The sequence below is a fragment of the Mesoplodon densirostris genome, chromosome 9 (assembly GCF_025265405.1).
Source record: "Mesoplodon densirostris isolate mMesDen1 chromosome 9, mMesDen1 primary haplotype, whole genome shotgun sequence".
Taxonomy (NCBI): domain Eukaryota; kingdom Metazoa; phylum Chordata; class Mammalia; order Artiodactyla; family Ziphiidae; genus Mesoplodon; species Mesoplodon densirostris.
The window spans coordinates 94,074,616-94,094,535 of record NC_082669.1 but is presented as its reverse complement, the minus strand read 5'-3'; the positions used below and the strand labels follow the sequence as shown (position 1 = coordinate 94,094,535).

At 37.6% G+C, this 19,920-nt stretch overlaps 1 protein-coding gene and 1 non-coding gene across 2 annotated transcripts in view; one reads left to right on the top strand and one right to left on the bottom strand.

Moving 5' to 3' along the window:
• CHCHD3 (coiled-coil-helix-coiled-coil-helix domain containing 3) overlaps nucleotides 1-19,920 on the top strand; it is a 294,459-nt gene that overhangs the window by 81,224 nt on the left and 193,315 nt on the right. The window lies entirely within an intron of this gene.
• LOC132496618 (U6 spliceosomal RNA) lies at nucleotides 10,792-10,898 on the bottom strand. Its single transcript, XR_009533507.1, has one exon. It is a non-coding gene; the product is annotated as a U6 spliceosomal RNA (small nuclear RNA).

Below are 19,920 nucleotides of genomic sequence, written 5' to 3'. Positions count from 1 at the left end.
TGTCAATAGGTAATTTCATGGTAGTTCACTTTTATATAAGACCTTGAGGCTTCCAAATAAATGGTTCAAAATATGTCACTATTATGAACACACTGCTTTGAATATCCTTGTTATTAAATTTACACATATCCAGTATTATTTCCTTAGGGTAAATTTTTATAAGTGAAATTACTAGGTCAAAGGTTATACAGAATATTATTGTTGCCAAATTACCTTCAAGAAATTGTGCTAGTTAACTCACTACCAGTATGAGTCTCTGCTTTTGTCTCATTGTTGCACATTTTGGGACTATAGTAATAAAACCAGTGCTGAGTTGCATTATGCCCAGGTGACCATGCCTTATTATGTCTGTTTATTTAGCTAGTATTTTCATTAGTTTTAGCAGTGTTTAGTAGGATGGAGTGTGTAGTCTTTTTGTCCCTGAGTGAGTGCCATGAGAGTTTAGGCACCTAGTAAATACTTGTCAGATCATTTTGGATTATTATCAATAACCTTCTAAGGTACTAGGGTACCTTCTAAGGTAATAGAGGTTAAGGCTTCAACATATGAATTTTGGGAGGGACACAATTCAATCCATAATAGATGAATAGACTGATTGATAGATATATCTATGTAAATTGATGGGTATGGTATTGTTTTATAGTTTTTCCTCAGCAGGTGAATGAATTCTCCTATTAAATCTTTAAAGTATCTTCTAGGTCCAAAATTCTAAGTGTTGATTTTCTGATGGAAGTTATTTTCATTAGGATTCTTCAATGATTGTGGCTTGAAGTATAAAAAGGGTTAAGGCTAGGATTTAATTGATTTGTAAAAATGATGTCATACGTCCTTATTCATCTATTTTTAGCTAAGTCGGTACATTTGTAATAGTAAAACAAATGGGCCAAAGAGTAGCCACTTAAAGTAGCAGATTACTATGGGCAAGATCTTGAGTTGAAGCACTGAGCCTCCGCAAGTATAAAACAGAAGACTATCTACATTTGAACGTGACAAGGAACTTCAGATTATAGTGCCTTCTCGTGGTAAGGAAGGAAGTGAAATTGGTCTTTACAGCCACGTGGTACCTCTTCACTGTCATATATACAGGACACTGACAAAATGATCATTCCCTCAGTTGTTAAATTCTTGAGCTATGTGAGTTATTTAACTAGTTTTATGTATCTCACACAGATTAAAAAAAAAAAAACCTCTGTGGTGGTATTTGTTATTCTTAACTTTGCTTTTAAAAAATAATGCTGGGCTTCCCTGGTGGCGCAGTGGTTGAGAGTCCGCCTGCCAATGCAGGGGACACGGGTTCGTGCCCCGGTCTGGGAGGATCCCACATGCCGCGGAGCGGCTGGGCCCGTGAGCCATGGCCACTGAGCCTGCGCGTCCGGAGCCTGTGCTCCGCAACGGGAGAGGCCACAACAGTGAGAGGCCCGCGTACCGCAAAAAAAAAAAAAAAAGCTTTATTTTGTCTTCCCATTGGAATGACCCAAACTCAGAGAGGTTAATTTACCATTTGAAGCCCATTTTTCTTTAAAAGCAAACAGGTCTCTGGCTATTTTAGGAGCATGTTTGCCAATTCTGTACTCCTTTAGCCCTGTAAACGTGGGTCTTAAAGGAATTTTTAAGAATTGGCAATAATGGGAGTTTCAAGTTCTAACTGTCTTCTGCAAATCATGTTGTATATTGTCTATGAAGATTTATCTTACTCGAGAATCTGCTTTCTGAGGATTATCGTGATTAATTTTAATACATAGATCCTTAATGCTTTTAGAATTGATTTTTCAAAAACTATCTGAATTGATCTCATTGGTTACTTCTTTTTTCACCCCATTCCCAGGTATGTGAACCTACGGCAACTCCTAGAAATTCAAATATGTGTTTTATTTTTCAGTGAATTAGTTATTTCATCTTGGAAACCATAATGAAACTTATAGCAGTGTCACTCATTTTCATTTTCATTCTTGTGCAATCACTATTTAAATGAATGGTAAGGTAATATCATTGCAACATTTACTGCCAGTGTGAGTGTATTGTATATAAAGAGTTCCGGAGGCATCATTATTATGCGACATTAAATGGAAGAGCAGTTTTAATGAGGGTTCTGTAGATAGTTGAAAAGAAAAAATTTGTAAATGTGTCCCTATTTAAATAGTACTCTCATTCTGAGTTAATTCTATTAAAGTAAGCTAAAAATGATTTAGAAATTAGTGTTGTAGCCTCTAGTAGTCTTATATGAGTGGTCTTTCTTTGGTAGTGCTTACCTTCATCCAGCTTATCTCTATATAAAGCATGCTTTTTGTGAATTGTTAGGTACTACAAATAAAATTATTCTAGTAGCAGGAAAGCCTAATCATCATGGATTTCTACCATTATACTAATTACAAACCCACCTAAATTATGAGGGGAGAAAAATAAGGACCAAACATTGTCTTTGGAGTAGAGATCTGATCCGAATGCTGGCTTTGCCTCTTAATGATCTGTGATCCTGAGTAGGTAACTCACCCTTCTACACCTCAGTCTCCTTAGTTATGAAATTGGGTTAATAGGAATACTTACCTGATGAGCTTGTTTTTAAATGAAGATTAAATAAGATAACGTGTATAGAGTACCTGGCACACATTAAACTTTCAATACAAAATGCTTATTCTTACAGAGAACTCCTTTCTCTCTTTGAACTGAAGAGCAGTAGAGTATGATGGTTAAGAGTGTGGTCTCAAAGGTCAGACTGCTTGGGTTTGAATTCCAGCTTTAAGGGTTACTAGCTTGGAGACCACATTAGTAATTACTTAACTTCTTCAAGGATCAGTTTACTCATCTGTTAGATGGAGGACAGTAATAACACCCACCTTGGGTTATCTTCAGGGTTATTTTGAGGATTAAATGGGATATTCCATGTAAACTTGTTAGCTCAGTGACTCACACAGAATCATAGTAAATGCTCCATAAATTTGTTTGTCTTATCCATCTATCCATCCATCCATCCATTTCAGAGAATTAGTTATTCTCTAGTTATACTGTGTTTTCTTCAAATGCCCTTTCTCATTTCTTCTTGCCTTTATCCTTTCTAAGGAGTGTAGAAAATCTTTATATTGGTGAAAATACAGGGAAAATAAGCTAAAGGAAGCTACATGAACTTGTTCTCTTTTGCATGAGCCATTGTTTGTCTTTTTCCAAGGGTGTGCCCAGGTCTAGTTCCTAAAGTGCTAAATGGGAGAAATGAGAATTTTTTTTTTTCTTTTTAGAGTAACAAGTGATTTTAAAAAGTTAACATAGCTTTTAATTTGAGAAATATTCCTTTTAGGTAATATAAGTTCTAAAATTGATGGTTGTCCTTATGTATTGGTGCCTTCACTTTTTTTTTTTTTTTTTTGCTTGCTGAGAAAATCATTTTCAAGGGCTGGGAGACCCTCTGTAAAGTCCATGGGTCTCCACTGCTGGAATATTACAGTGTTATGTATGTGGGAAAGGGATGTAATTGTGTTTGGCTTTTTAAAGATATTCTGAAAGGAAATCCAAGTGATTAGCAGTAGCCACTTCTACTCACTTAGTTAAAGCCCTGAAATGAAAACAGTCAGTGGCATTGCACATGAAATATGTAATTTTATGAATTTGTATTTATGTACCAAGAAGGTAAATAACATGCATGGGTTGGATAAAGATCTAAGAAATCAACAGTGAGAGAGTAGCATGCCATGAGCTGAGAACTGATAAGAGAGAAGCTTTTAATGAGCACCTCCTTACTGCTTTGAAATTTAGGAAGAAAAATACCTAACTTATGCCTAGATATGCCTTTGAAACTTTTTGTAGCTCTGTACTGTTAAGCACTTGAAGTGTGATTGGTCCAAATTGGTATCTGCTCTAAGTGTAAAATACCCACCAGGTTGCAAAAACTCAATATGAAAAAAATACAAAATATCTCTTTAATAATTTGTATTGATTACATGTGGCAATGACAATATTTTGGATATATTGGGCTAAATAAAATATTACACGTTGTTAAAATTAATTTGACTTGGTTCTTTCTTACTTTTTTTGATGTGGCTTTTAGAAAATTTAAAACTATGTTTTTAGTTTGCATTATATTTCTAATAGTCAGTGCTGCTCTAACATATTTTATTCAAACATAATGTATTTGCGTAAAAATGTCAACATCGCAAAACTGAAAAAAAATAAGCCCAGTACCCCATCTTGCTCCCCAGTGGTAAGCATCATTAACAGTTTCTTGTGTATTCTTCCTGTCATTTTACTAAGCATTCTGTTCTGCCCTTAAGTACATTGTAAACTAGAGAATAATCATAAAAGCTGATGTAACTTAGTATATATTTTTGGATTGGGGTGTGTAGAAAAATACCAAGTGAATACCTGCCTTTTTGTCTCAGTTATTCACACTTGAGTAAAGTCTAATTACTGAGCCTGTGTTCCCTTAAAGAGACACCATCATTACCTGCAGGAGCATCAGGACCAGTGCTTAGGAGAAATTAATTAGTTTTCATTGAATTTGTAGCATCAGTTCTTTTAAATGGTTTAACAGAAAAAAGGGACTCTCCCTGACAGTGGTGGTAATTAAGATCTTACAGTGAACTAAGACTATTATCTATCATTGGCAAACTTTTCAGGTTTTCTACAGTATATATTTGAAAGCAGTTTTATTTCTTTTTGAAATAATTGGTGATACAATTGCTGATCTGGTAAAAATGGAATAGAGTGAACTTAATAGCATTATTTAAATGTCATGATATAAAGGAAGGGATGTTAACTGTGGTTGATGGTGGAATCACTGATTTTATTTTTAAAACAATGCTTTGTACACTAAGCACATAATAAATGCTCAATAAATACTTTAATCAGTGATTAAAACATGTTATATCAAATTGATTAATAGAGCGTTGAGTATCACTGTTACTTTGTCTTTTTTCCAAATGAAGATACTTTGTAAACTATCAAAATATGACGTTAAATAGAAGTTTAGGTGAGAAAATATTTCACCCGTATATTTGTGTAGATTCTTCTATTATTTTGTGCTTATTTTTCTCCTTTACTGTAGGAACTAAATGAGGCAACAAAGATTGCCATTGCCTGTTCTTTGTGTTCTAACCACCATGGTGATCATGTCAGTGATGTGTTATGTGCAGGCCCTTCCCAAGAGCATTGCAGGTGCTCGGTAAATGTTACCCAGGTTTTTCTTTGTTTACTCACATTGGTATTAATGCTTTTTGTTTGACCTAGTGCTTACCAATATTATTTAATTTGATTCTATAACAATCGTGTGACATAAGGCGTTACTATGCCCATCTTCCTATGAGAAAACCAGCAGCTTAGAGAGGTTATATTGAGAAATTCAGTATGTGGCAGAGTCAAATCTTAACCTAGATTTTTTAGTGATTATTGACATGGCTGTTGTGAACTGTAAATGCAGATGAATGTTGGAAATTGGGCATTATTTTCATCCTTTGGTGTTCTGTTTTAAAACCACAGTAATGTTAACATTCCAGTTAGGAGGGCTTTACAGTCCTTTCTTCATACCTCTGTGGTTTTGAGTATTATTTAACTGATTTCAGTAAATCCTGCTCTTGTTGCTCTTTTTATGCTTATTTTTAAGACATAGTATTGTTTGCAAATGAGGCAAGTCCTATAATGGGTGCAGATTATCCATTCATTGGATTAGATGGACACATTGAACCAATTTCTCTGTGAAGTTTTTTAGATCAGGGACTTCTCTTTATAGAAGATATGGAGATAAGTCATAATTTGATCTGAACTTGCTACTGAATAATCAAAGTGGCATGTTGATGCAGCTGGCAGATTTGATTCCTAAATGCATTTGAATGTAGACCACACAATGTTATTTTTACACTAACTCTCCTTTTTTTTTTTCACTTCTTGACACAGACCTGTGAGTTCCTAGTAATTTAAAAATTCTGGTTAATGACACTTGATAAATGGTGTGATATTGTGAATACTGATAGGCACTAGAAATTCAGTTGGCGAAGCATCAATTTCACACCTTGAGACCCCAGCTCAAAGTTTAGGTTAAAGGTTTGCCTGGAGTCCGTAGTTTTTTGCGCAGGCCCCCTGATAAATCCAGTGATTCCCAACCACATTTTTCTTCTACATCAAATCCAGGCAGCACTCTGAATCATTAAATATTAAACCTTATATTCAAGAACATTATTCACTCATTAATATTGCATTGCGGCCTAAACTTCATTGTTCAAAACATTTTAGGATATTATGCAAGTCTGTCAAAATACATTAACAAACTTAGTCATGTCGAACTAAGCAAAAAATGACAAACTGTTTGCACCACAAATGTGTTGTCGTTGAATTTTTGTACAGTGTAAGCATTTTAAGTTGGGATATTTGGAAATCACTGTAAAGATAAAATGGATTGCAGTAGAAGCCAGATGGAATGAATGAATATTCATCTTCCATGTAACATCTGCTATATATCTTAATGAAATTTATCGTTATCTCTGACATTTTTCTTCCTTGACAGTATTTATTTATCTCAAAATTATTTTAACTAGGAGTTGAATATGAGTTAGTACAATTCTAGCTGCTTATAAAACTGCAGTATCTGATTCAGGGACTGTTTTTCACATCTCCATGATGGCTATGTCTCTGCAAAATCGAAGCTAGATGGGCCTCCTGTGAACTGTGGATTAACTGGGAAACCTTTGATATTCGGCTGAGTGTAAAAGAGTGATTGAGTTCAAGTCTTGGTCTCTGTGACAAAATTTGTTCTGGATTGCCATGAACACATCTGGTTTCTTGCTGCTTTTCACAACCCTGTTAGTTACAGTGAGAAGCCATAAAATTCTTCCCAGGGAGGAAAATGATAGAAGCATTTTTGTGTCCAAAATTGTTCCTTTTTAAAAAAAGAAAAGAAATCCCTTTTCTGGTGCAAGAAGGAAAATTCAGATAGCAAAAAGTGTGAAAATACACAGTTGCTGAGGAGATACATTGTTTTTTTTTTTGTGCAGTGGAAATAACAAAGCAGATGAGCTTTATCTGAAGTATGGTTTTATTGATTATATTATGCATTAGTGATTATTGACATTTGATGAGTTAGAATTTAATGAGGAAGACCAGTAAGAGCCAAGGTTGATGTTTCATCCTTGATTACCTTGAATAGGGGATAGATTAATTTTCCTATGATACGTGGATCAGAATCTATGTAAGTAGCCGGTGGGGTCATCTTGAACACCTACAGCTGTTATTTCAAAAATGAGAGGAATGGGTGTTGTGAGGTAAATAATGAAGGTGGCATAGTGAATTCCTGCTGGCTGGGAGTTAAATTATTCATTTTGTTGGTTTAGCTAACATGGTACGTGCTGCGTGGGATTGGAGCACTATGTCAGTGACTAATACTGCATAATTTAAAAGCCTCAGTTCCTCAGGCCTGTAATATAATTGAAATTTAGAAATGGTTGTTAACATAGTGGAAATAGTTTTCTTTGTGTAGGTAGGTGTGGTTTACCTAGGCATTTCAAAGTTCTTATGTTGTTAAACATGGGTGTAACGCGGAGGCAGTTTGCCCAGGATGTGCTTAGCTGTAGTTAATGTTGCAGTTCCTTTCTCTTGATCTGCTTCCACGCCATCGTGTTTTTCGGGAAAGGCTGCCCCATAGTAAACGGTCCATTTCAAAAGCCTGGTGAGCGCACGTCCTCCTCACTCCAACTTCGCAGTTCCTTTTCCTCCTCACTAAGAATTACGTTGCGGATTAGTGAAGGGGTTTGGGAGGGTTGCCACCTCTGTAACTACTAACTTTGGGGCTCAGCATAGGCGTTCATACCTTTGCAAAGCAACTTAAACAGTAATTTATTACCTTCTCAGCTGTAGTAACTCTAGAGGGAGAAAGACCTAACACAAGCCTCTTTGAATTTTTGTACAGTGTTATACACGGTGTTTTGTACTCATACTCAGTGTGACTATAATCTTTAGTTTATCCTTCTTCACTTAATGTAATTTTATACGCAGATTTGTACCTTTGGAATAGCACTGTAGCAGTATTTCTCGACCTCAGGAGTCTGTGAGTGGAAAAAGAAGAGCGTGGAAGCGCATTCTGCATCGCCTGTCAGCCAGCCGCTTGTTGCCATGTGATATCAGTACCTGTGTTTGTGTTTGCAACCGCATTAGGGCCAGTTGAGTTATGTCCTGCATAAATGGATGGAAGAAGGAAGGGTTTCGTCAAGGGAGGGAGGAAAACCTAGACGTGTGTATTAATATTTGAACCAGAACATGGAACATTCCTTTGGGGGGCTTTGGCTGAGCGTTTTAGTTCACACAATCAAGACCATGTAGTATAGTGACTTGCGCATGGTTTCTGGAGTCGCAAGTGTAGAATACAGACGCCACCACGTGTTTTCCTACGTGATTTCGAGCAGTTTAACTTCTCTCAGCTTTGGTTTCTTCACCTCTGAAAGGTGAAGAACAACTACTCTGTGGGATTTTTGTGAGGATTAAATGAAATAAAATACCTGGCATACGGAGATACTCCATACATGGTTATAATTGAATATGATGCATTTTTTCATTTGGATGACATAAGTTATATGTTAAAGTCTTCAATACTAAAAATAACAAATTAAGTGGCATAGAGAGTGAGAGGACCACACGGGCCTGAATGCTTTTGTTGGAATCGTTGGAACTGCGTTCCGGCAGCCTCCTCAAGAGCAAGGCCTCCCTGTTCTCCTCTGTCTCCTGGGCTGCTTCCTTGTCCTCACACTGTGGCGTGCATAGTAAACTCCTGAAAAGTACTTTTTAATGCTTTTTCATTTTGCAACTCCATTCGTTTGTTTTATTTTTGTCGTTGATGTGAGTTCTGAATGGTAATTTTTACTTCCTAAAGTATGTCTGTGATTTAACTTCTAAGAGATGGGAAATATCAAGGGAATGAATAGGAGTTACCATAAAGCGACAGTAGGTAAAATCATACCGAATTTCACATCATTTGCTCTTTTGGTACTTGTTTCTGCCATCTCATTTTATGTTTAAGGTGAAAATTAAAGTGAAGTGAAATCCAGTATACTTGCTTAGTGTGGTTTTCAGATCAATGTGTTTTTATTAGAGTTTGTTTTTTCTTTAGCATGATTTCATAGGGAATGCTAGAAATAAAACATCTGCCAAGGAATGGAGTTTTAGCTGGTGAATAGTGTCAGAGAGGCATGAACATGGATCGCTGTTACCTAGGGAGAGTGCAGTGCCAGGTGGGTGGGGTGGGTGCTGAGGCTGTCTGTTGTGCTTCCTGTGCGGACCAAGGTGACTTAAACCAGAAAGATGAGCCTGGCCTCACGGAGAAGGCCCCTTCCACTCTTGATATTTCTTTTGAGGTTACAGAGTAGTTGAAGTAAAAAATACAGGGCCGTCTTTATTCAGAAGTGAGACTGACGGAGATTCTTTTCTCAAGACAATTCTGTGTTAGACAATTCTGTGTCTAGTTAGACAATTCTAGTTAGACAATTCTGTGTCTAACTAGCTAATAATAATAGTTGTGACTGTGCTTAGTGATACAAAATTTGACTATTTATCCTTTTGTTGGAGTGGGTTTCGAATAGTGTTTTGGGAACAAAATTGCTGGAGGCGGGTTGTCCCTGTTTCACATACAACTTCATTTTCTCTTCAGTTTTCCAAAGAGGGTGCCCTCTTCTCTCAGCTAGACTGGCCTTTACAGCAATTGGCTGAGCATTTTACCAGCATTAGAGAACAGGTGCTTGCTGTGGAGTTTAATCTTGAACTTACTACCGTGTGATACTAAAAGCAGAGCTCTGCGATATAGGGTGTCTTCTATCCGTTGATTCCCCAAGTCCTGTCCCTCAGTGATGCCTGATGATGATCCGTGAGCAGCAGAACTGGACCATGTTGTTCTGTCCCCATGTAAAAATTGCTCCTATTTGACTGTGTTCTGGTATTAGTAGTTTTCACCCTGTATATATCTAGAAAGACTTCATAGTCCTTGCAGTATGGGGTAGGGGGGCTATGTTTCTTTTTAGGAACAAGGTTTCTTTTTAGGAAAATGCAGCTTAGAGTGAAGAGACGAAAATAGGAAACTGGTTTCCATAAGAATTAATGTACAGTGCCCGAGATTGCCCCATCCAGCACTTTTAATCTCTTAACTCTGCCCTAAAATGCTGTAAGTACAATAAGTCCCCTACGTACGAATGAGTTCCATTCCAAGAGCACGTTCGTAAGTCCAGTTTGTTCATAAGTCCGACAAAGTTAGCCTAGGTACCCAACTAACACAATTGGCTATATAGTATTGTACTGTCATAGGTTTATAATACTTTTCACACAAGTAATACATAAAAAACAAACAAAAAATAAAACATTTTTAATCTTATAGTACAGTACCTTGAAAAGTACAGTAGTACAGTACAATAGCTGGCACACGGGCTGGCATCGAGTGAACAGGCAAGAAGAGTTACTGACTGCAGGAGGGAGAGGAGGGGGGAGATAGCAGAGCTGAAGGACCGTCAGAAATAGGAGACGGAGGGCAAACTGCAATTTCAACTCATGCCTGACGTTGATGGAATGCACGTTTGCATCTTTGAAAGTTTGCAACTTAGGTTCATATGTAGAGGACTTTCTGTAACCCTTTAATGTGGGGAAAAAAGCTTTAATAGACATTTTTTAACATCTTTATTGGAGTATAATTGCTTTACAGTGGTGTGTTAGTTTCTGCTTTATAACAAAGTGAATCAGTTATACATATACACATGTCCCCATATCTCTTCCCTCCTGCGTCTCCCTCCCTCCCACCCTCCCTATCCCACCCTTCTAGGTGGTCACAAAGCCCTGAGCTGAAAAAATACAGAACGCTTCACGAATTTGTGTGTCATCCTTGCGCAGGGGCCATGCTAATCTTCTCTGTATCGTTCCAATTTTAGTATATGTGCTGCCGAAGCAAGCACTTTAATAGAAATTTTAAAGGTGGAAAGGATTCTAGGGAGTTGGAAGCTTGAAAGCATCTCCATTGTCCTCTCATTGCAATTTCAGTCTAATTCCCAGGTGCTTTTTCTTAGTAGAGCATCTGATGGATGGGTGAAAGCCAGTAGGTTAGTTTCAGCGCAGCACAAGTTGGCCCCAGTCTATTTGAATGTTCCTGAGAGAAGCTTTTGATTTCTGTGTCTCTGTTGTCTGGGTGGGTAGAGGGTGGGAGACGGGAACAGAGAGACTTTCTCTTGGTTCCCTTGACAGGGGGCTGAAAAGGTCTCAGCCTGTGGTATACCACTGGCCCACAGAGTGGAGACTGCTTCATCTCCCACCATTCAGCGGGCACCTCTGCTTAACATAACCGGATAGCTGGGCCTGAGCCCTGGTGAGTAGATGAAAAGCAGCAGCAGCCAGGGAGAAAGACACTCAAAAAAGGTGCTTCTAGCAAGGACTGTTGAAATATTTGAATGGTGCTTTTGATGTTTCTAGCACTGGCAACTATTGCCACTTGGTTGTTGGTGGTAAGACTCACTGATTTTAAGAGGCATCTTGATTTCATATTGAAGGATGAGGGTGAAATAACCCTGTATATTTGATGAAATAGACTAAATTCTAGGTGGAAATAAAGGGAAGAGAGAGAGGAGCAGTGATAATTAAATGATATAAAAACATTTCACTGAGCTGAAGAAAGACTGGAGTCTGCAAATTGAGAGGCCTCTCTTTATTCCAGGGGGATTGATGAGAAAAGATGCACACCTAGTCATAGACTTCTAGAATTTCTGAACTCTAAGGATGAAGAGAAAATCTTACAAGCTTCCTGACAGAAAGAACCACTGATTTATAAAGGAAAAAGGGGTCAGTCTGGGTTTAGGCTTTTCTTTGCCAAACTGGAAGCTAGAAGGCAGAGTGCCATCTAGGGATTCCTGAGAAGGGACTGAAACCCCCAAATTCTTTGCTGAGGTCTCATATGCCTGTCGGGGTGAAAGAGAGACTCACAGATATGCAAGGATTTGGAGAACTTATTAATGTAAACAGCAGCCAGAATCCACTAAGGAGACAAAACTCGTCAGTTATTTTTACAGAGAGAATTTAATGCAAGAATTGTTAATGCAAAACAACAACAACAAAACAACTCAAAGGCAGGGCTGTTTAATAGAGATGTAATGTGAGCCATCTACGTAATTAAAATTTTTCTAGTAGCCACATCAAAAAATTCTAAGATTTTCTCCAGTATATTCAAAATATTATATTTTAACATATAATCACTATAAAATATATTAGTCCTACTACATTCTTATTTTCATACTCAATATTAAAAATCCAGTATGTATTTTGTACTAACAGTTTGGACAAATCAAATTTCATGGGCTTGACAGCCACGTGTGGCTGATGTTGACTGTATTGGCCAGTGCAGCTCTAAGCTACCCCAGAGGTAGCGGTGGCAGGAAGCAGCAGGATTGAAAACATTGATGCTTGAAGGAGGGCACTGTGGAACTGTAGTCCAGAGGAGGGGAGGCCAGTGGGTCTGGGGCTCAGGATTTTTGAGGGGCCTGCCGGGAGGCAGGGCTGGTGTTTCCAGAGTGAGGTGCAGTTAGGTTGCAAGTTTGAGCAGACTGCAAACTGGATTGGACTGCTGCTGTAGGAACAAGTGCTGCTGCTAGCCTGAAGCAGTGAGGCCTGAGCAATGCTGCAAGGCGTAGACTGCAAACTGGAGAATTCCTTTTCCCTCCTCCACCCTGCGATCTCCCTCTGGCGCCCTCTATTGGCAGAGCCTAACAGGAGCCCAGCTGCAAACCAGAAATGGGATTTAGAGACTCCCGCTGCCACTTCACAAAGCAGACGATAAAGAGGGGTGTGAAGCCGAGTCACAGCTAAGTATCTGACACGCTGGTCCATCTTAGGAAGATTCTTAAAGAATTCGAAGCAAATTACAAATTAATTAGAACAGAGATCTTAAATAGGGAAAGGTGGAGAGGAGAAGCAGCACCCACGAGAATCAACCTTTGCACTGTATACATGGATGATAGACGGGGAACATCTGATAAAGCTGCTAATAAGGATTCTTGAAAATGAAGAGTAATTCTTAATGAGAAAACTAGGAATTGTATGAATTTAAAAGCACTGAACTCTTAGCTAAGAGTTGGGGGTGGGCAGTCAGTATTCAAATGATTTCATCTTACTGAGTTTGCAGAGGGTGGTGGTTGAGAAAATAGTAGGAATTTTGTTTTTAAACAATAGTAGGGAAAAAAGCGTCTGTGAATGTTCAGGAAGAGGATGACCACAAATCTCATAGAAAAATACCAAAGATCTTTTTGAGAGGGGAAGAGAATGTGTAGTAACTTGATATAACTGGGAAAATAAGGAAAGGGTAAAAAGAAATAGCAGCAAAGTAAGATTAATAGTAAACGTAATATAAAAGGAAAGAAATAAAGTTAGGTGTATCAGTTTCTTACTGTTAATAATTGTACCTGGCCACAATTATCCATTTAAAGATCAAGGCTGCCAGATTAACACACACACACACACACACACACACACACACACACACACACACACACACACACACACACACAGACACAGCAAGAGCTTTGTATTATTTATGTGACATACACTTAATTTGTTTTAATCTTAATAAAAGTTAAAAAATTAATGGATTGGCAAAGCTGTACCAAACAAAAATATGAGAAAAGGTACAAATGAAGGTTGTAAGTGCCAAACAGAATTTAAAAAGTACAATTATGTAATGATAACAACCAAAGTTTATAAAGACAGCAGTCATTAACCTTTATGCATCAGTCAAATTAGCAGCTCAATATGGGAATCAAAAATGATTAAAAATTCAAAGACTACTTGATTTAAAAAATAATAAAGGACTTTGTGTAATTATTCTTTCTTTAAAAATGTTTACTCTAGGATTGATGGAGGAGTCTGCCAGGCTTTAACATTTAAGCATCTACCATAAGAAACATCGGAGTGAGTTAGGTGGTATGTGTATATGTGTATGTTTGAGAGGCATAATGCAGGTGGAGGGTGAGAGGTTGCAGTTTGGTTCAAGCTTGAAAGTCCTTTGAAATAGAAAAGAAGAAAAGTATTGATTCTTTGCCCTACAAATCTTAGAAAGGAGAATGGTAATATCTTCTCTCTCTCTGGCCAAAAGTTTGCCAAGACTTACCAACTGAACAAGGACAGTTTCAAAATATGTGTTCTGGCAAAAATGTGTCTTTTAACAAAAAGAAACATAAGTGCAAAACACTGTAAAAGGCTTGATGTATCTTTTGTATACGTTAGGATACTAGGATGCTGTCATTTCTTCAGAGACCAGGGCCTTGAACCAGGGAATGTTGTCCTGGTTTCCTGTCTTCAGGAGGCAGCCATCTCATGTTGTCATCCGTCCCTGGCTCAGGCCCATCGGGGTGAGGTCAGTGCTTAAGTTGCTGTCTTGCCCCGCTGGGCTGATGAAAAGGATTTGCCCCAGAGATACCTGCATTTGACCTCTGGTTCATTTTTTCCTCCGAGGACTCTGTGGTCTTCCTCCAGCATCTCAGTAAATAAACAACTGCAGCACCCATCCAGTGTACGTTCGCAAGGGAGAGGGGTGTATTTTCAAAACAAGTCTTCAGTAGTAACAGGTCATGCATGGGCATTTCCTTCCACTACTTCTATAAAACAGTTTATTTTCAAGCCCTGCTGATAAGGCACAGTTCAGTGGTGTGTGTCTCTGCCTCCCTGTTCCCACCGTTGTTCAGTTGTATTTTGAATGTTTTGACAATTGATGTATACTTTAAGATAAAAAGATGATTATTGTAGTTTAGGATGCCTCTAAATACTCAGTTTAAGACAGATAAAAAAGAGGCCACAGGTCCTTCTAGTTAGATGCAAGACAAGGGTGCTTTGGGGTGTCGCGTAACTTCCTCCTGGGGAGTTTAATTGTGTATTCTTGAGGGAGGGAGGTGTGTGGGCCATGGATATGGTGACGTTAACTTGTGAACTAAAACCAGAATTCTTTTCAAATATAGATCTCTTTTTTCAGTGCAGTAAGAGAATGTATTTGATAAGAAAATGGTCTGAGAAAATCCAGGACAGGTAGAACTTGTTCTCAAGTGAGACTTGAAATAGGGACTCGAGGTACAAAGTAATATGCAATGTGTAAAGGAGAGGTGATCATCTGGAAGGGGGAGATGAGGACCATTTAAGATTATAGCTATGGGTAATCCTCATGATAGTTGTAGGCTTCCGGTTATGGGCTGAGTTTTTTTCCCTTAGGCATCATTTTGAAGCCATGCAGGAAAATGCCCCCAGATCGTGAGTAAATTTTAGCGTGCTTTAATCACTTTTTAAAAGTATTCTTGTGGAAAGGACGGAAACATTGATTGTTAAATTCTGAATGACATTTTAAATGATATTTATGTAGAAACATAGATGACCAAAGTAAATGTCCTCTTGGTTATATTCAGAACTAGGTCTTAATGCTGGTTAAATAATACTGATTTACTGTAGGTTTGCTAGATTTCAGTCATTCAGTGTTCCAAGACAGTGCCATTTCTTTCTAAATTACCATTATATAAAGGGTACCTGTGTTCCATCATATTAAACTCTATTCATTTCTTTCAAAAATATTTATTGAATGCCTGCCAAGAGCCAGGCACTATTTAGTGTCTCGGTTACAGTGGTGCATAAGACAGAGTTCTTACCCCCCTGGCTTACATTCTAGTAGTATATATATATTATGTGTTTGTGTGTGTTTTTTCATGGGTGTATCTTCTGTAAGAATGCAGGCTCCGAAGTCAGCCTGCCTGGCTACACCTCTCACTGGCTTTGTGACCTCGGGCAAATTACTTACAAGTTCTGTAAGCCTTAGCTTTACCTAACTTCTCTGTGCCTCAGCTTCCTCATCTGAAATACAGTAATTTGATAGGGTTTTTGGGAGGATTAAATGAATTACACCTGTCGAGTGCTTAGAACTGTACCTGGTACAAAGTAAGCATTAATAAATGCTAACTCTTTATCTGCTATACATATAGATATTACATCTCTATATACATATATAGATGATACATATTATATGTGAATGTAATATGGTTATATTAATGTACATTCATCTTTATGTGTTTATTTTGGGATCTCAATGCATGTACATTTCCTTCCAGGATTTGAAATAATTTGAGCTGAGAAATTTTAGTAAACTACTTTTATTTTGGTAAAGTCTTATTAATAGAAAGCTGTATACTTGTTCTGTCATTATTTTTAATAGTATAATAATTAGTTTGTTGGATTACTGGCTCAGCTTTTCCGATTAAAAAATGAGTAGTAAACAGTATTTTGAATGCTGGTTCAGCATGTCCTGACAAAGTATGATGCATTAAAGTAAAATTCATCATTAACATTAAAAATGACCTCTGAGGTTGTAGTCGCTCACTTTTCTCTTCCAGTGTTTGAAACAGTCTGAGTCAAGTACATTGCAATACTATGCAGATATTGTCTGTGTGTAATGGTCATAGTTCAATTTTATTTTATTTTATTTTATTTTTATTTATTTATTTATTTATTTTTTTGCAGTATGCGGGCCTCTCACTGCTGTGGCCTCCCCCGTTGCGGAGCACAGGCTCCGGACACGCAGGCTCCGGACGCGCAGGCTCCGGACGCGCAGGCTCAGCGGCCATGGCTCACGGGCCCAGCCGCTCCGCGGCATATGGGATCCTCCCAGACCGGGGCACGAACCCGTATCCCCTGCATCGGCAGGTGGACTCTCAACCACTTGCGCCACCAGGGAGGCCCCATAGTTCAATTTTAGATAAATCATTTCCTCAAATCACTTTATCTAGAATAATCTCAGTTTCCCATTTATTCTCACCCATTATCTGAGGTTCTTATCAGCTTTCCCTCCGTAATATAATGGCCTTATATATTAAATTATAAAGTAATTTTCTAAGCTAGAATTGTATAGCATTACCTATGTGTCAGCCTACATGAAGATAAATCTCTGAGTGTTTGTGAATGGCCAGGTTCAGAGAAACATTTAGGGCCATTGAAAGCCAAACCACTTTGGGAAAGGGCTGTTTTGACTCTGGCAAACTCTGACTTGACATAATGAAAACAAATAAAAAGTGAGCTTCTTTTAAAATAATTATGAGTAATATGATTTTTAAAAGCTGTCCTTATATGACCACACAGGTGAGTAATGTAATGGAAACTGATTCCCGTTGGGGTGGTGGTGGTGTTACTCTTCAGGAGGTTTAAGAACCATGGCTTTGGAAATCAGATCAGGTCATTTCATGTCTCCTGTGTGCTTTTCCACGTCTCAGTTTTTCTCATGTTAAAGGAAGATAGTAATGCCCCCTTCCTCGAGGACAACAAAGTTGAATATATAAAAAATGCCTAGCTAAAGTTATCTTTAAAATACCCTTCCGATTTTCTTAAAACCTTTAGGTTCTTTCAATAAAATAATATTGGTATTATTAATATTACCAGATCTATGAGAACTGAATATATTTGAGTAATTTATTATTATTATTATTATTATTATTATTATTTCCATTTAAAGGACATGTTGTAATATAATATTCATTATAGGAGATTTGGCTGGTTTTTAGAAATTCATTTTGCTGGTGTATCTTAAATCTCTTACCTGATGGAGAATATACTGAGAACAAGAGCTAGGTTGCTAGGGCTTGAGGTATAAGGGCAGAGCTGACTGGTATTTGTTTCATTAAGCTTAGGCAAGCTATCCAATTACTTAATGCAAATAAGAAAAGTTTACACTAAACTCCTACTCCTTTGCTTAAAACTCTAGAGAATTTAAATGAGGAGAGATATGTATTTAAAAGAAGGAAATTTAAATGAAACTTAAATCAGGGGCTTAATGTAGAATAATATTAGACCAGCAGATCTGAAATAATAAGTGGGAAATGCCAGTAAATAAAAAAGAGAATGTATTCTCCGAGATACTTGGTATGTTTAGTTTTATTTTGAGATAATTCTTAAATCTTTGGAAACCCAATAATGAAAGACTTACTTTATCTCATACCTTTATTTTTTTTTCTTTACACGTCACACGGACCTTAAAAGTAGAGGTTCCGTTGTCAAAGAGGGCTTCACCCCTCTTTCCCTTGGGGAGTGTTTGCAAAACAACTTGGCTTTGGATCTACACTCAAGGAGGCCGGTAGCACTCAGAGAGGCCCAGAAAAGAGAGTCATCACATTGGGCTCAAAATAAGAGAAAAATTGGTTGATCCCACAGCCACTATCTTTCATAGATGGCCATTGAATAGAAAAGCCTGATGGAATATAGAAGCAAGGGCACTGAGAGGAAGCTCTGAAAAGAATTGGGAGCTTCTGAGAATACAAGCACATTTTCTTTGCAAAGTAGTTGTAAGTTGTTAAATGATCTCAATGAATCCATAAAAGAGGAAGCTTATTCGAAGAAAATATTGCTATAAATGCTTTATGTGGAGGGGGGAGAGGTGGGGAAATGAGGAATAGTGCAATTTAGACATTTCTAGTCTATTGCTTTTATTTCTGAAGGCACTGGACAAAGCTTTATTAGTTATACCATTTTTTTCTGAAACTCTGCCCTCCAAAATAATTTGAAAGAAAGCGGAACTTTCTTCTAAAATTTTCTAAATTTTCTAAAATTGCAAAGGTGATTTTAAGCTTCAGGGACCCTTCCAAAGCCTCGCACTAATGTTTATTGGTGTGTGTGTGTGTGTGTGTGTGTGTGTGTGTGTGTGTGTGTGTGTGTGTGTGTGTGTGTGTGTGTGTGTGTGTGTGTGTGTGTGTGTGTTTGAAGAGAGCTCTCAGTGTCTAGGTTACCCAGCCTTTGGTATCTGAGAAGGCAGTACAGAAGTTTAACTACAGAAAATAATTGCTCAGTGCCTCTAGAACGGACTGACGTTTCCTCTAAGACAGTTTTTCCTTCCTGATGTTGCTCATTTTATGTTTCTTAGATTTCAGTTTAGGTATCAGCTCCTACCCATATAGTTTTATGGCAACCTCACTTTTTATAAATAATGAATTTGTCAGAGTTGAAGCTTCATGAGGGTAGGTGTCTCTTTTGCTCACCATTTTATTCTCAGTAATCAGAATAGTGCCTGTCACCAATAATTATATACTGAATGAATCTGTGAATCCCATTTACTTCTATCTAGTGTACAGTTTTTAATCAAGTAGTTGGAAACTCTAAGGGTGAGACTAGAAATATAAGTGCTCATTGAGTGAAAATTAGAAAATTTGGAGATAATACTCCTTCGTTTCATTTATCCCCTGACTCTACATTTCTCAAGAAATTTTGGAATGGAGAGTAATATATTTAATATATGATGTTTGTAAAACTTTTAACTGCAAGGGACCTTAGACTGTAAAGCTCAACCTTCAAATTTTAGGGCTGAGAAAACTGAGGTTTATTAGATTGTACCACTGAGTTGCTGATAGGTAATGATAATTTGTTCTGGGCCCTACTGTCAGACTTAAAGATACAAAATTCTGTTTCATAAACAGTCACACACAGACTTTTCTTCTTTTCGTTTTATTTTCAGCTATTCCTTTAGTTAGTTCCTTTAGAGCTAACTATCTGAGAATTTGTACAGGTCTATTTGTAAGGATAAATGAAAGTAACTGTAAGAATTAAGAAAGGAAAATTTCTTTTTGGTCAATTTGTGCCCCTCGCAATCTCTCTTCAGACAAGAGTCAAGCATAGTTAGATGTATTAGGTATTGAAAGAAAGCGAAACTTTCTTCTAAAATTTTCTAAATTTTTTTTCTAAAATTGCAAAGGTGATTTTTCAGGGACCCTTCCAAAGCCTTGCACTAATGTTTATTGATAACTCTGTGTGTGTGTGTGTGTGTGTGTGTGTGTAAAACACACACACAGAGTTCGGTATTTCAGAGGCTCTGAAATGTTGTGGAATGTAAAACGCCCTTCTGTTTTAGGTTTGTGTGGTCTGGGATCATCACACTTGTGACACTTAACATCATGGTGGCTCGGCCTTTTTAGGGCTCAGTTTGTA